The sequence below is a fragment of the Pseudonaja textilis genome, chromosome 1 (assembly GCF_049901715.1).
Source record: "Pseudonaja textilis isolate UNSWEBS1 chromosome 1, rPseTex1.2, whole genome shotgun sequence".
NCBI classification, from domain to species: Eukaryota; Metazoa; Chordata; class Lepidosauria; order Squamata; family Elapidae; genus Pseudonaja; species Pseudonaja textilis.
The window spans coordinates 203,501,865-203,519,914 of NC_141990.1; positions in this window are offsets into that span (position 1 = coordinate 203,501,865).

The window sequence follows — 18,050 nt, forward strand, 5'->3', positions numbered from 1 at the left end:
AATTTCTGAAAAATTGCAAGACAATTTCCCCTCTGTATTAGCATGCATGTTATCTGATCAAAACACACGGGCCACATATTCTTTAAAATTAGCCTATAACTTTCCTCTAGGTTTCATAAAATCAAGACGGTGTTTGGAGTGCTAAGCAACTGTTCTTCCTGAGGTTATCATAATGAAGTGAGGTATTATCTGGTTTTCTTCTTTGCAAAAAAATATATTAATGAGTACAGAAGTGATACACAGCCCTCTTCAGAACACGGTTCCCTTCCTCTCCTTTTTCTTGCTGCTACTTTAGCTGATAAACAACTGTGAATAGGTTGCTGTAATTTTTCCAGCAAAATTAAAATTGAATAATTGACTCATTACCACCTACCACTCCAAATGCACCTATGAATTAATGCTCTGGGCCATTTTCTCGTGTACGTTCATGCATTTAAAATGTTTATAACTTGTTTGTATTTTCTCTGCTAACGTAGATTACAAAATGATGCAATAGTGTCATTGAACAATCAGAAGCTAAGAGGAGGTTGACACAACATGAACTACAATTTTTTAGCTACCAAGCTTCCAGTCCATGAGGAATTGAGACAGTTTGGAGATTGGCATAACTGTTTACCTACCAATCAGGTCAAAATGCATGCATCTCAAAAGAGCCCCCAGGGGTAAATAATAATATCTGAGCATTTCTCCCCAGAAATTCTAAATGTGATTATGCTTCACATATGGCAAAATCCCACATGCTCTTCTAGAAGAAACAGATATGAACAAATGGGCCATAACCTTGCTGGGGGAGAGGAAGTATACAAGCTCCCTTGTTGTGTTGACCATATGTGAGCCCAAGTGCTCCATGCACATTGACATCAGTCATATCAAAAGCATCAGTGTAACAGCTCCATGGGATACTGAAATAGTTTCCACTAATAGCCATCTGAGGTTGGCATTAGAAGAACACTGAATGTACAAATTAACGCAAATATTATCTTTGTCAAATGCTGTAAAATGGCACACTGTTGTCAAACTGCTTCAAACAACTGGACTTTGTTTTCCCTGAAGATGTTTCACTTCTCATCCAGGAAGCTTCTCCAGTTGTGAACTGAAGAAGCTTCTTGGATGAGAACTAAACTCAAGTTCTGAACTGAAGAAGCTTCTTGGATGAGAAGCAAAATGTCTTCAAGGAAAAACGAAGTCCAGTTGCATTTTGAAAAAGCACCTTTGGGACAACCATGACCTGGATGACTGAAAATCTCCATAGACATTCTAATGCTTCATTTTCCCCAATAAACTATGATTTACAAAAAGAAATAATCTTATCTCAATTCATTATCCTGATCATCTCTGTGACAATTCTGTGTGTAGCAGCTGCATTTAATACAGCGTGAATCAATCAATCAATCACTTGTGTCACTCAATATTTTGAGAAATATGAAAAAGGAATAAAGAATTTACAGATTTAATGCCATAGAGAAGAGTGAGTGAAACAACATATATACACATATGCATATGCATACACATGCACATATACATATGCAAACTCTTTTTTTAATGACAAGCTAATATAAAGAAGCAAACAACACAAAATCCTTTACTCAAATTCACTATTTGCCATCATTAACCCAAAGTGACTTTTATCGTTACAAAAAAGATATTTCATGCACACTTGTTAAAATTTTTAATGCCATCTGAGACACCAACATAAAAGAGAGCAAGAAGCCAAAGAAAAGAAAATACATTCTGTGACTAATTATCAGCTTTTTTCACTCTCCCAACTGCTACAAAGTTCTGAAATAAAGCTGTAATAAATATTTGGATAATGGAACAGATGAGTTTTATGAATATAAAGTTAGAAAATAGATTTTGCCTTTAAAAACTAACTGAAGGACCATAACTTCACTGCTTTCCATATTCTCTGTCAGCTTCTATTACATGCTCTAATTCTCCATGCATAATACTGGGGGGCCAAATTCCACCAGAATCTAGTGTTTTTTTGCTAGATTAATGGAGTTTTTTTTAAAAAAAAAAACCAATAATAAGGTCATACATTTCCAGCATTTTGGCAATATTGAAGAATAACTAGAGAACAAGACCAAGGGTGGGTGAACCAGCACATCTAAAAGGATAAAAGCCACAGTGGTAGGTCCTGAAGATGAGGAGGCTCTCATTTAGTCCCAATGTCATATTTCAACCTGTCTTCAGTTTGGGAACCCAAAAATATAACAGTTATCTTATTAACTGAAACATGTATATGTTTCCCACTCACCCTTTTTTATTCTAGGTTGTTTACAAACATCCCTATATAACAGGGATGGACAAATATAACCTCTTTATGACTAGCAATGCCTGATTTAGGAATTCTGGGAGTTGAAATCCATAGGTCACCAAGGGGCCATAGTTGCCCATCCTGCTATGGAATCAAATCAAAGCAGCACAAAAACTCTGACAATCTTGAGGAAAGATCTGTTTAAGCCCTTTCCTCAACTCTATGGTGGGTATCCAGAAGAAAGGCTGAATCAAGGAAGATCATAAGTGTGGATCCATTATTTAAATGGAAGCATGCATGATCAAAATCTCCCAAACCCCATAGTTTACTTATAGGGTTTAATATAATTAAGCCTGACTATAGAGCCAATGATCATCAATTTTGCCCTGTCTACACTTAGCTTCACTTTGTTCTCCATCCATTTTTTTAACCAACTAGTTCATCTGATTATGACAAAGAGAACAGTGTAAAATTATCTATCCCATGTTGCAGCTATGGTGTAAAGATGACTTCTGGATTCAAAGAAGCCCAGATAGGTTGGACTTGCTCTCTTAAGCTTATTTCAAATCCCACTGTTCTTTTCTTGGTTCTCTAGCATGGTTAGCTCCTAGTGCAAATAACCTTATATAGATAATGATAGAATCATAGCTATGATTCATGCACTTGGACTTAGACTTTCTACTATTGACCTCACCCCTTTCCTAAGAGGTCTTAGGGGGCGTGCATAAGCGCACCAATGTGCCTACCGCCTCTGTCCTATTGTTTCTTTTATTTTTATTTTTTTATTTTGCTTATATGTATCCATGTATTCATAACTATGTTTTTACGTATACCTATTATCTTGTAAGCAATTGACAAACAAAATAAAATAAAATAATTAAGACATTGGAGAGAATGTACACTATTCTCATTTGAGTGAAAAATTATGCAATGGATGTTATGTTGTGAATTGAATAAACCTCATGGTGGTTAACTGTCATCAACATCTCCATCCTGTATTTGCTTTTGATTAACCATGGTTTATTCTCATATGGGAGTCTGTCAAATGATGTTTAGGCAAACAAATAGGCTTCAACTCAGTTCTTCTTGTTAAGTCGCTTCCAACGCTTTGTTGACCTGATAGATATCACTTCACTAGGATTGTCCACAATCTGATGCTTTGAGTTCTTCTCCTGGTTATGATGGACCCTAATCTTGGAGAAATGAATGGAAGGCAATTGAACAAAATGCCAACAGAAAACAAGAGGGCTATATCCTATTATTAATATCATTGGCTTAAATAGAGGATATGATAATATTTGTAACGTCATTAGATTCTGCTGATTGACTTCTGAGCTTCCTCTATTTTGCATGTACAAAACACACTACATTTAATTGCAGTGTTGTCTATCTGATGATGTCCATGATCTGAGAGTAATCTTTTAAATGGTTAGAATAAGGTATTTGTGGTGAACATAGACTTTCTCACAGAATTCTACTAATCTGAACAGGATCTAACATGATATAGGAAAGGGCAGCAAAAAAAAAAAAGATTTAATCTGAAGATAGGCTGGATTTGCCTAGGTTTTACAGAGTAAAATATTCCCCAATGCATCTTTTGGGAGACATATGTAGCAGTACCTTTATGGTTTCTGACTGCTGTATCATAAGCCACCTCTCTGTCAGGTGTTGACCTAGAATGGATCTATTTTTAAGAGGTAGAATTTCAGTACCCAAGCTCAGCAGGCTTTTAATATTTTGACAGGGTTATATACCAGACTGACTTTGACACTTTTGTTAGCAATGATGACTATTTCATTTCTTCCATGAATTCTTATCCGTAGTAGACAAGCTGAGAGTCCTCTGATGTGATGGGACCCATTCCAGTCTGTTGCTTCCCTGAAGATCAATACTCAGTCTTGACATCTCTGCTCTGACATGCATCCAGTTTGCCTTAGCTCATAGTCTTGAACCCAAGCTTTAAAACAGTCTACCTTAATTTTCCTACCATGTAAGATTTTGACACAATTGTCATTAAAATCAACCCTTTATTGAAGGGGAAAAAGCAAAAGGTTAAGACCACCTCCTCATCGCTGAGCTGGGATAAAATGCAGAAGAGCTAGAGAAACCATTCCCAGTAGGAATGTATGGACGTGAAAGTTGGGCCATAAGGAACACTTGAGTGCCAAACAAATTGACGCTTTTGAATTATGGTATTAGAGAAGACTCTTAAGAGTCCCTTGGACTGCAAGGAGGTCAAATTAGTCAATCCTAAAGGACATCAACCCCCAACTGTTCTTTGGAAGGACAGATGCTGAAGCTGAAGGTCAAATATTTTGGTCACAAGATGAGAAGACAAAATCATTGGAAAAGACTCTGATGTTAGGAAATATTGAAGACAAATAAGAAGGGGACAGAAGAGGATGAGATGGTTAGATAGTGTCATGTTCACTGAACATGAATTTCGGCAAACTCTGGGAGACAGAGGAGGACAAGGGAACCTGGTATGCTATGATCCATGGTGTTGAAAAGAGTCAGATAGGACTTGGTGAGTGAACAACAACAACAAAGACAACCTATATTTTAACATTACATCTAAACAAAGCCATACACCATCATTTAAGAGGCAACTATATAACCTTTGCCATAGATGTCTACCTTAGACAAAATACTGAGAGGATGTGCCATAGTAGGAGTGCTCTATGATTCCCAAATATTTATATTTTGTGAAATGTAATTACCAGATTTGGGTTTTACTTCATTGAATTTATTGCTTGTATGCAAATATTTTATCCCCTGAGAGGCACAAGATTTTAGGGGGATTAAACTAACTAACTAACCAACTAAATAAATAAAAAAATATGTTATTAGCTCTCATAATTGTTAGCAAGGGAGGCAGGAACAAAATGTCTGATACTCGGTCCTTGAAAAAAAGCCAGAATTCTGACTGACTGCAACAATTCTTTCTGTGACATTTTAGCCAATATGAAGAAAATGTCAGGCATTAGAATTTCCCTTTGTTATATTTGATGGTGAGTTTACTGTCATTCATCACTGTTTTAAAAGCCAGGAAAGCAGAATGACATACTATCCTATTGCCTGAGAAAAATAATGTAGCCAACAATCAGTGCTACATATCCCCAAAACTAAAATAACAAAAGCTTCCCAACTGCAGACTTGATTAGAATTAAATCTCCTCAGGACTCTGAAAACTTTTATTTATATCAGTGTGTTTATTTACCACATGATTATTTAACAGGAATGCACAAACAAATACATAATGTGGCACAATGCTACACACCTTGGTTCTGGAAGACTCTTAGAAAGCATTTCTATGAAAGCTTGAACTTTAAAATTTCTCCTTCACTGCCAGCATAGCCAAATGTAGAAGTTTATTTTGTCAATCAACATTCTCCAGTTCTATTGGAGTATATCTTCCCAACATCCTTAATGTAGATTTTAAAAAATAATAATTGTGTGTTAAAGTTAGAGATGAAAGATGTCCGAGTCTTCGTTTGTGTTATGTTCATCATGCTAGGAAAGACTGTCAGGATAGAAAATCAATCAGCATTACATACCTCTAAGATTGGCCATATAGATTTGACTTGACCTGTTTTTTCCATATAAAAATGCAGAATGGCCTACGGCTTTTCTTGTTTTTCTTCCCTTATTTTCTTTATGATCTTAGCTGGTTATCATGTTAGAATTTTCAGCTATAAATACAAGTTCACACCTTCCAATTTATGGAAATGAAGGACCTATGGCTATAACACAAAAGAGACATGCTAATTAAGTACATTTCATTTGCATATGCTGCATCTATATGGCTATTGCAACTCCCGAATCAACTGTCTCCAATAATTTTCCCACCTCTGATACATAGTGTTAAAGTTGCAGTTTTAAATATAACAATTTAGGAGCCAACATTAAATATATGGGTACTAACTGTGCCCAGCATACGGGCAATTATGGTTTTAAATACAAACTTGGTCAGGCAGCTGTGTCTAAGGTTTTGAAGACTTAGCTCACTGAGCCATCTATATCATAAAAAAGTAAATATTACAAGCAGGCATTAACTGACAGAGGTAACACTAGGTGCAAAGAGATTTGAAATTATTATCCATTCAGATTCAGCCCAGTTACTTTCCTTGCTACTTGTATAAGATATGGGAACTTGGGATAAGTTGATTCTACCAGTTTCATCCCATTCTTACATGATTCAAACATGTTTTGAATATGTTCCAGTTGTTATGGATCATAAAGGACAACTTCAGAATATTAACTGATTGAGCACATGGGAGAAAAAACGGTCATTCCCATGAGACTTAAAATGAAATGAAATGAAAAACAAGAATAACAGTAAGAACAGAAGAGGAAAAAATGTTATCTTTCCACAGAAATGCAGGAATCTCTCTATATATTTATTTAGCATATGACATCTGCAGTTGTCATGCATTCACTGATATACAACACTAAAACACATTATACATACAAACACAACTATTAATTTAAGTAGCGCTTCAGTGTATATGTATACATACACATATACATAGAGAGAATAGGATAGGATAGGATCAAATCAAATGAAATATTTATTGATCAAGTGTGATTGGACACACAAGGAATTTTGTCTCCCGTGCATAAGCTCTCTGTGTACTAAACAACGAAGTATATAATCATGGTACCAATGGAGAAGATAGTAGAAAAGATGGGAAGAACAGTAGCAATGCAGCCATACTACATGGATAAATATTTTTAGACATAAGACAGTATTGTGAAAATGAGATGCTCAGCAGAGTGATGGCATGAGGAAAAAAACTGTCTTATATGTGGACAGTACAATATACAAGATAAATTTTTATTGCTTTCTGAGTATTCCAATCCCTTCACAGGCTTTGCTTGTTCTACCAACAAAAGAGAAGAAATAATTATCTCTTTCCTTCCCCTCAATAAAGAGAATATGGACAGCTATAGATCTGCGTTTCTCTGTTGCCTTCATAGGTTCCACTGAATTATAATTCTTAATGTGATAAAAAGGGGGCTTATAAAATGCAGGGGAGGTAGCACAGTACTAGTATTACATTGCATGATATTAAGCATTTGTTTTGCTCTCACCCATTTGTTCGTCCTGAACCCATCCATTTGGCACAATTTGGATCCTTGCCTGCTCAAAGATTGTGCATTCCTGAATGAAACATTAGGAAAAACATCTTAACATTAACACCTCCTCAGTAGTAGAGCAGACCGCCTCCGGGAGGTGTTCTGGATAAATTTTCTGGGAGGTTGCATGGCCATCTGTCAAGGAGTTGCATTTTTCTTTGAAAATAAAAACACAGAATCAAGCAGTGGAATGGCCATTTACACAACTGAATTCAATTCCTTGCTCAGCACAGGAATCATGATAAAAGCACCCCCACATGCAGTCAAGGAGAAGCAACCACCACTCTCACTAACTGAATTGATCCTAATTCTAAGAGGTTCTTTCTACTGTGCAGTCAAATGGGCTTCCGTGGAATTTAGATTCTTCTCCTGCAAACCTGAATGATAAAGCGCAAATCTTGGTTGTCTTCTACGTGACACTTCTCCACGTACTTGGACTATCATGTTTGCTTTGTTTTGACTTTGCAAGGCTAAACACGTGCATCTTGCTTGTTTCTTCTTGATCCACGATTATTTTAAGTCAACTTTAATGTTAAAGGTCATTATTTTAATATCCTAATGTTTTATCTTATCTTTTCTTGCTTACAAGCTACCTAGAGTTGCCTCTTGGTAAGATGGGTAGCATACAAACTTAACAAATAATAAATAAATAAATAATAATAGATAGTCAAACAGATAAATATTCAGTTCTTTCCATTTCAGTTTCTAGGACTTATTTTTTAATCACTCAATTTCTAAATATTGTTTTCTGAACTTTTCTCTAAAATCTGAATCCTTCTTAAAGGGTTGTACCAAAGTATAATTACAGAAGTAGCATTTGTTCAACCCAAAATAATAAATCTGCTTAATTCCCATGGTACAAAAACTATATTTCTATTTTATTGTAGCCATTTCATAGTACAGACTCATCTTCAGTTTTCAATAAACAAGTAATCCAAGAGAGTCAGGTAGACTATACCTTGTAAAAGACTGATTAAAAAATGTGTTTTTTTTGAAATATGCCAAGTTTGATTAGGAACAAATCCTATGAAGGTTGATGGGCAGCTAACAAAATTTAAAAATAAAATAAAATGAGGAAGAGGAAGGGAGGAGGAGGAGGAGGAGGAGGAGGAAGAGGAGGAGGAGGAGGAGGAAGGAGAAGGAGAAGGAGAAGGAGAAGGAGAAGAAGAAGAAGAAGAAGAAGAAGAAGAAGAAGAAGAAGAAGAAGAAGAAGAAGAAGAAGAAGAAGAAGAAGAAGAAGAAGAAGAAGAAGAAGAAGAAGAAGAAGAAGAAGAAGAAGAAGAAGAAGAAGAAGAAGAAGAAGAAGAAGAACACTCATGACCTTCATTGTCTTGGCACTAAAGTTCATAGTATGGGGACTAAAAACTATAAAGTTTAACCCAAAATGGCAAATACAATACACAATGCCTTGGTGCAGAACAGCAGAACAACAAATAACAGCTATAGTTTGATTAAAAGAAACAGAAATCATGGAAATGGAGAAGGAGCTACAATATATAATTTACACCTGCTCAGAAATAAATTAAAATAATTTTGTGATACTGTAATCACCATCTGTGTTGAATAAATGGAGGAATAAATAAAAATAATTTGTTGGTTTCCAGCATTTCCTGTCCAGCCAAGAAGAAAATTTGGATGTGCCTTTCAAAACCAAATGCAGATATTTCAAGAGGCAGGAAGCAGTAGTGACAAAGATTTTTAATTATCCTGATATCTATTGGGACACAACACATGTCAAACATGGGTCTCTTATAACATTAGTGACTTGTTCTTCTGACAATTTTTTTATTCAGAAGGTAAGCAGAAGGCACAGAGGGATCTGTTCTCTTTGTGTAGTATAAATTTATAGGATTAGTTGGAGAAATGGCAACCATATTGGGGGGAAAATGACCATCTAAGGCAAAAAATCTTGCATGCAGATAAAAGAGTTGATTTTAAAGGGCTAAGGGTGACTGTAGTTGAAATGTATATGTTATTTAACTGCCGGCATAATGTTCTTTTAACCAAAGAAGGGAGACCTTATGGCCCCATGGATGCTGTCAAACCATTCATATGGTTGCACCTTAAGGAACATTTTATCATTTTCTGAAATCTCTTATCAACCATTATATTTATCAGAGCAGCCTTGGTGATAAATCTCGAATGCTAATCAAGATAGAAAAGTTCATAACAATAGATTCCAAGGTTGCTTCTCCAGAGAGGAAAATATATATGTGCAATATCTCTTTTATGACAAAAATGTTTAATAGCTGGAAAGTAATTTGTCTTGCTCTTGAATGATACCAATTTAAAGTATTTAATGAAAACATACAGTGAGAGAACTTATTGCCTGCTAGGAGCAATGACATTTTCCTTGATATCCATAAAAAAGGTCTTCTTTAAATAACATTATTTTATTGACTTATTTGACTCATCATCTATGACTGGAAGGTTAGTCTAATATCACAGCGAGTGCTTAAAGATAAGCATGTCATATTCATTCACCTCTATATTATTCAGACTTATTCAATGAGATGTAGGTCGCCAGTCTAAGCTTGCTAGTTTTCTTTTTAGATATTGAAGTGGTTGCAACTTTCAAACTGAATGCACCGATAGACATGATTATCATTTACTTTTAAAGCATGCCTATAAACAGCTTTTCTTTCAGGTATATTTATTTATTTATATCTCCAATTTATATAACCTCTCATCTTACAAAAGAAGCAACTCTGGTGGTATACAACAAAGTACATATAGTATATTGCTGATGATGACTTATGGTGCTAACAATGCATTTCCACAATTATTCCTCACATTTTTATTTGCATTAGAAATTAAATTAAACAAAAATAATGAACTTTAGTTTCCAGGGCCGGGAAAAACCAACCACAACTGAGCCATTATGTCCAATGAAAATAATTCAAAAGGATGCACAAGGATTTGGGTTTTCTACAATTCCTCATCAAAGGAAGACACCTCAAAACAGGGATGCTGAGGAAGCCAGAAAGTCTAAAGTTAAGGAGTAACTCTTCTTTGTCCTTGAATCTGACATTACTAATCCATTATTACTGCATTGGAGTGGCTGTTTTCATGGCTGAACCACTTTTCTGATTTTGGGATTTGGTTTCTGGACACTCTATCTGGCCAACCTTTACTGTAGGTTGTTAAAAATCTGAAAACTGCTGAAGAGATCTTAAGAAGATATTCCAGGCAGTGCTTATGTATATAAGTGTGTACAGTGTACCTTCACCACCAATAAGCTTCCTCCAAAACCATTCTAATATATCCAAACCATGATCAATAATGTACAATAATCTTGGAAAGTTGGCCCGCAGGCTGGGAGTTTGACAGCCCTGTTATAGAGGATTTCCAAGACCCCATCCAGCCCTATGATTCTATGATAAGAAACAAAATTTTCCTCCAAACAATATACTGATTTTTAATATTTGCTAAATATACAGTATAGGAAATTATAAATAAACCACTCAAGGACCTGTTTTCTTTTTCGATAAGATTTTATCTTGCCAACAAAGGCAGTATGCAGAAATATAAGTTATATTTTGTGTGTGCGTGTATAGATAGATAGTATTATGCAGCATAAAGGTATGCAAATTATATCTGGTAGTGTTTTAAATTTTTTTTCAAATGCATATGCTTTGCTGCTTATTTAAAATAAATGTTATTTTCAGTATAAAGAAACTTGTATTTTTTTAAAAATGACATGATTTTTCCCAGACTTTTAATCCCAGGATTTCTACGTCTTAGATATATGCTCATATCAATGAAGCAGGTAGAAATTTGTCCAGAAACACTTTTGGAAGGAAATTGGTAATATCTGGGTCCTTATTACACCTTCATACACAAACATTACAAACCATTAATTTGCGGACTAACTTGAAGCAATGGTAATGAGCAATTCATCTGCAATACCATTTGATCAGGCTCTTTGGACTAAAGCTAACTTTGGTCAAAATGATATATGTAGGAGTAAGATATTGAAACTGGAGAAAACATGAAATATAATTTCACCAGCCTTGTCACCACTGTTGAAATGTCAGTTAGAAAGGCCAAATTAGATTGGGCTAATGGGATAATTACTTCAGGGCAACCTCTCTGCGGAGGTGTAATATCAAAAAGACAATATTGCAGCAGGCACAGAAAAAATAAAAGAGACTTGGAAAATCATGTCCAGCTTGCAGAATGAATGAAAACCATACAGTGAAGTTGTGAAAACAGAGATGGGGGATGACTTTGCCAACTCTAGAGCATCTGCATCACCTACTGTGGAACTGGACTTAATAGCTTTTGTTCCTATGACATGTTTATCCAATATTACCCCTAGTTTGTTCAAACTAATTTGGAGGTTGCACGACATATGGGCTGAGTTTACATGAAGCACCAGGATAAAATATGGTTGGCTAATCTGTGATATGGTACATTTCATAAACACAGTCATGGTTTACCTCAGGCTAATGGTCATGAGGTATTGGAAGTCAAACTATAAGGCCTGCAATTCTAGGCTCAAATCTAATAAAGAGTCCAGAATCTTCCACTTTCTCAACCAGCTATAGTGGCAAAGAAGAAGCCAGATGGGGCTGGCTCTTGCAGTTCATGCTGGAAGAGAAATTTTGGACAGAAGGAATGGAAGGAAAGAGTAATAAGGCCTTCAATCATATCGAGTCTGCTTCATTCTGTCTATCTTTGAGAATACTTAGATAAACTGGCCTCATGAATATCTCATAGCTCTCTTAACTCCTATCTGATAGCTATAAATTCTGGACAAGTTTAAAAGATAAAAACAAACTCATGGAAGTATCCTAATGAATAAAGAAGTTCAGAACTTAGAAGATGAGCCGAATTTAGGGATCAGAGATCTTCTTGGTAGTGTAAAGTGCTGTGAACTAAATCCATTGATTTGAAGAAGCTTGCATGCAACTTACACTGAGTTATACCAACTTGCTTTGAAACACTTGTTCTCACTGAATTAACTTCCATGTAGCTGCAGTTCACATCTTTATAATTTAATAGTATGAGTAATTACTTGGTAATAAATCCATTTGTTGTGGTGCTTGGAAAAATTACATGCTTTCACCAAGCAATATTCATTTGACTCACCATATGGTGATTATACTTAGCGGTAAGTTTACTGGAATCCTTAATTCTATGTAATAGTATTTATTTTATATATAGTTGGGGTATTATGGCTCTAAAACAGACTGAAACTGTAATCTATGCTCCCTTACTAAAAGCAATCACAATTATATAAAATGGAAGCTACTTTTGAGCAGACATGAACAGGAAATTGCTTTAAAAGTCCCAATTCAAGTCCACAAAGTAGTCTGCCATAACTTTAATTTGCCAATTCAGCCCTTTTTGCAAAAAAATAATAATAATCTTGTAAGGAATGTGTATGTGTGCGTGAGACTCTAATATTAAATCAGTATTCTACAGAAAATCTGGATAAAAGCAAAACAAATCTACTTTTGAGGCTGAGAATGATAAAGAAAAACCAATGTTACTGGGGCAAAATGACCAATCCATTTGTGAATATTTAAAAATTAAGATTTATTGTATGAATTTTAAATGTACTGAAATATTATCTTTCGAGTTGTTCCTTGTCCAGTTATTTATATGCGCACTATATACTATTATACTTTAAAAATATGCCCAGAACAAACAAAAAAAGGTCAAAGCACTTCTGCCAAGAGACATTTAAAAGAGATAAAGAACCTTGTGCTGTTCATGGACAGCTGGTATAAGCTTTGCTGCTTCCACTGACACTTTCTACTTGGCCCATTTCTTTCTGGATGACATCTTGTTCCCACTTCCTGCTGACGCCAAATGCAACCCCTGCCTGTATTTTCCGGCCTTGATTCAGAACGTCTGTTTTCCAGCTGGTGCCATTTTAAGGCCCTCAGAGGAATGGCCTCCAGGACATTTTTCCATTCTAGCCAAATCCCAGTTGGCTGCAGTGCCTGGCATGCCTCTTCCCTCCCAGCGGCTGGTCACTGCCCTAAGCATCTATTTCGTCCAAACCACCAGGTTGCTTATCTTCTCTAGTAGTTAACACTTACTATTTTTATACAACCTTGAGGTTGATCCAATGATGGTCATTTAAGTTAATGAGCCATTCTCAGTCCCAGAATCTCATGCTCCATTCAAGGTTTATATCTTCTGGCAGCTCCCCTTTGGGTTTCTGCCCAGTCCAGGGGAAGGAAGCATGTTCCCGCTTCTTTTCTACCCTCTGTTCACACTACTGGAAAACCTCCCTTCCTTTATCTTAAAAAAAAATATTTTAAAATCATTGCTGCTTTGTCACTAGGATACAGATCTATCAGTTGCTCCTTGCTGCAAATTTGAACCTTGGGGTGGCAATGCAGACCATTGTTATTTTGAGGAGTTTAGTGACCTATTTTGATTTCTCCTTCACATTAAAAAAAAAATCTTAAAATGTAGAGCTCATTCTGAACTAACCTGCTTGTTTGTTTGTTTGTTTTTACTCTTGTTTACTGAATTAAGGAGAAGGGGATAGGAGGAATCTTCACATCTTCAAAAGCTGCGAAGTTTTTGTTATCTGTGAGAGTTGCAGGCTTTCGAGTCATGTGTCACTTGGTCAAGATCCGGTCTTGCAGTCTTATGATCATAGAAGCGGGGGCCATGAAAGCATGGTGCCAGGTTTTGATAAAACCGCTGGTACTGGCCTTTAAGCAGGCTGCTTCTAGAAAATAATCTAGCACTGGATACTGTAGAAATTGGCCACCCTTGGGATGTCTCTGCTATTGTTATTAAGGAGTTCCTGACCGCTTGGAAGGGATTTGGGTATCATCTTGCTTGGTATGTATGATTTTTATGTTATGGGGTTTTTTTACATCTCTTTGCTTGAATTAATAATGCTGCCTACAATTTCTTTATTCACTGGTGTGCTTATTGTCTCTGGATCCAAAAGCACCAATCGCTTGGGTGGTTTATCACTTCCCTGATGCTTGGCAAAACAGACCTATCAAGGGGTGGCTAAAGAAAGCCTCCTTTCAATTCTCCTGTGCATTAGAGCATGGGTGTCAAACTTGCATCATCATTGTGGCGTCATGTGACATATTGGGCCTTTCTTCTCCTTCACTCAACTGGGCGGGGATGGGAACAGCATGTGACATATCTGGCCCATGGCCCACGAGTTTCACACCCCTATATTAGAGAATATAGATAAGGGGTGTCAAACTCAATTTCATTGAGGGCCACATCAGGGTTGTGTTGGACCTCTGAGTTGGCGTGGCCAGGGTGGGTGTGTACAGGGTGGGCGTGGCAAGTTTGATGTCCTGCAGCCCGCGTGCAGCCCTCCCAAGCTCCCTTTTTGCTGGCAGAGGCACCATGGGCTGGTCTTTGACTGTTTCCAGTGAAACAGTGAAAGACAACTGTGGCCCTGCAGTCCAGATATAAGCACCCCATGGGCCAGATACAGCCCACAGGCCTTGAGTTTGACACCCTGGTATAGATCATAGGGGTGGGAGAGAATATGTATGACTGCTTCCCCAGAAAATTTTGGTCAAATGGGACACAAACTTGGGTGGCACTGATTTTATTTGAACACACTGAATGCTACATACCACATTTGAGAAACCATCCCTGTGTCACCCAAATTCCCTATTGGTATGTAACATAATGAAAGAATTAATTTGAAAGAGTTGTTTATTTGTTTATTATATTTATATAGCTATACATAAGGTGATCAAACTGGTCAGTCCTAGAGGAGATCAACCCTCACCGCTCTTTAGAAGGTCAAATCCTGAAGATGAAACTCAAATACTTTGGCCACCTAATGAAAAGGAAGGACTCACTGGAGAAGAGCCTAATGCTGGGAACGATTGAAGGCAAAAGAAGAAAGGGATGGCAGAGAAAGAGGTAGCTGGATGGAGTCACTGAAGCAGTTGACGTGAGATTAAATGGACTCCAGGGAATGATGGAAGACAGGAAGACCTGGGGTCACGATGGGTCGGACACAATTTCACGACTAACAACAACAACAAATAGCTACTCACCTTACATCAAACTCTGGGTATCTCCCAATCAATAATTAAAATGACATCTATAATAAAACAACATATTGCATATACTGTATCTATTATAACCATAAATATTAAAACCTGACACCCAACTTAAGCTTCCCTCATTAAATCCTCTCACCCACCTCATGTCATCCCAGGGCTTCGTGGGGAAATACCAGGTCTGAAGTGCTTTCCAGAAGTTAGTAGAGTAGAGGCCCATCAAGGAGAAAAGGTTTAAATATAATACATTCATAGCTTTGATATATGATTTCCCTGTTATCTTTTGTCATATGAAATAATAATTCTGTGGGCAGGGGGGTTAATCATAATCACCAATATGTCTCTGGATAGGTCCTGTTTTTAATTTCCCCTTGTATTTTTTTTAAATAGCAAGATAAATATTGTGGTAAAGAATGACCACAAAGCCTGGTGGTACACAGCAGGCCAGGTATGCCGAAATCCACACCAATCGATCAGTACAGGCCAATTCTTTCACACTGACTCAGAGCCTCCAATTCAGTTGACAGTCCATGACCAAATCTTAACTGAGACAGTGGAATCTCCATGCCTTCCATATTCCTATAAGCCACACAAATCTTTGACCGTACCTAAAGTACACTGGAGATTCTGTACCTTATACAAATCATTTCAGCTATTGAATCCATCCAGTGCAGCCATTCAAAACTCATTTTCCAACAAGGATGGGTGAGGAGGTTTTTGATCTTGGCAAGCATAACTGTTAAGATTGGAATGTTGTAATGCAGTAACTTACTTCAATTGCCAAAAAATAAATAAATCAAGAATTCAGAGAGAGAGAGAGAAAGAGAGAGGGAGAGGGAGAGAGGGAGAGACAGATACAGAGAGAGAGAGAGAGAGAGACAGACAGGCAGGCAGGCAGGCAGGCAGGCAGGCAGAGATTTTTTTCCAATTTTGAGTCTCATTGGACATAACGTTCCTTCTTACCATCTTTACGGACAGCCTGATTGATGGAATATGACGACAGACCCACATCATGTTCAAAGCCTCAGTTAATTTCTTTCCTTCTTTGTGTCAAAATTACTTTCCCATGTGTTCTTCCTCTGTGCTTTTTGGAGATTTGGAAGTTTTATCTGAAACTCTCACCTTTGAAAGACCTTGACCTTCAACATTTAACTAATAAAATATGTAGTTATTAGAACTGCATCTTTATTACAAACATATTCCACTCTTTAGACTTCTGATAGCTTCCTTCCTATGGCTGATGTAATTTTAAAGGTCATTTTAAAGGAGATGCGCCCTATATACCCATTGGTTAGGAGAAAGCATGGACAAATTCACATTGCCTTTTGGCTTCCTTTTGTTGATGCTTGTTTGCTTCCTCTGTGCCTGTGACCATTCTCCATTCATTTATCTAGTCTTATAGATAAACTATCTTGGCTGATTGTTCCTATTCTCCCTTTCCATGGGCAGAAGAAAACTGGATAATGGAAGAGCACATCATTGACATACAGATGGCCCCACGTCCAATGGCCAATTTTAACAGCTCTGTCTAAACTCTGGGCCACTACTGCTTGTTCACTATTGGTTTGGATATGCCTTGTGTTTGTTTATTTGGGGGGGGGGGAGCAATTTCCTGTGTTTGTTTGTTTCTCTGTTGTGTTACTTGTGGATTTTTCTGGGATTCTGTATTTCATTTCACATCTAGGAAAATATAGAGCAGATGGGAGAGAGAACAGAATGGGGCAGACTCCAGTAACATCCTTCTGGATGGCTGAACTGGCAGATTGCTGGAAACTGTGAAATGTTGATTGTTACTGCCAGGTGCCAAGGAACCAATCAGTTAGAAACAATTGACACATTGGCATTGGATTTGTGTCATGAAGGTTCTAATGTATTTTTCTCTCCCTTTATTGCCCCTCCCCATTAGAAGAGCCCTGGTGGATCAGACTGAAGACCTGTGTAGCTCATCCTCCTCTTTCCCTGAGTCACCAACCAGATGCCTCTGAAAGCAAGTTCAAATTTTAAATTGAGCAATACCCATATTTTATTTTTATATAAATGAATTTCTCCGCATGACTGCCTCCTTCCACCCATACTCTTTTGGCAACTGATGAGCAATGCATCAAAGCCAGTGCAAGCTGACTCTGCTCACTGTTACATGTTTTCTGGGAGGGAAATGATTGTAGACAACACCTGCCGCTGACATCCCAGATTCTTTGAAAGAAGAGGAACCATGCCAAATTGTAGAACTTTCCAAACAATACTGGGGTGAGAGGCATAGCCAAAGATTTTGTAGCTCATTGGGTCACTGTCAGACCTGCTTTCAGAGGAACTAAATTTCTCATTCTAACTAAACTCTGAGAATAAAGCACATAGTTACAACCCACAATGGCCAGGAATATTATGAGACAATGTTAATGAAGAGGAAAGAATTTTCACCCTTGCTGTGAAATGTTAGAAATAGCTGTAGAGCAAGTGGAAAAGTAATGTTTTATACTTAGGCAAGAAAAAACAAATGCACAGGTATAAAACAGGCCATACTTGTCTCAATAGCAGTAACTGTGAAGAAAAAACAAATGCACAGGTATAAAACAGGCCACACTTGTCTCAATAGCAGTAACTGTGAGCAAAATCTAGGACTCCTAGAGCACAACCAC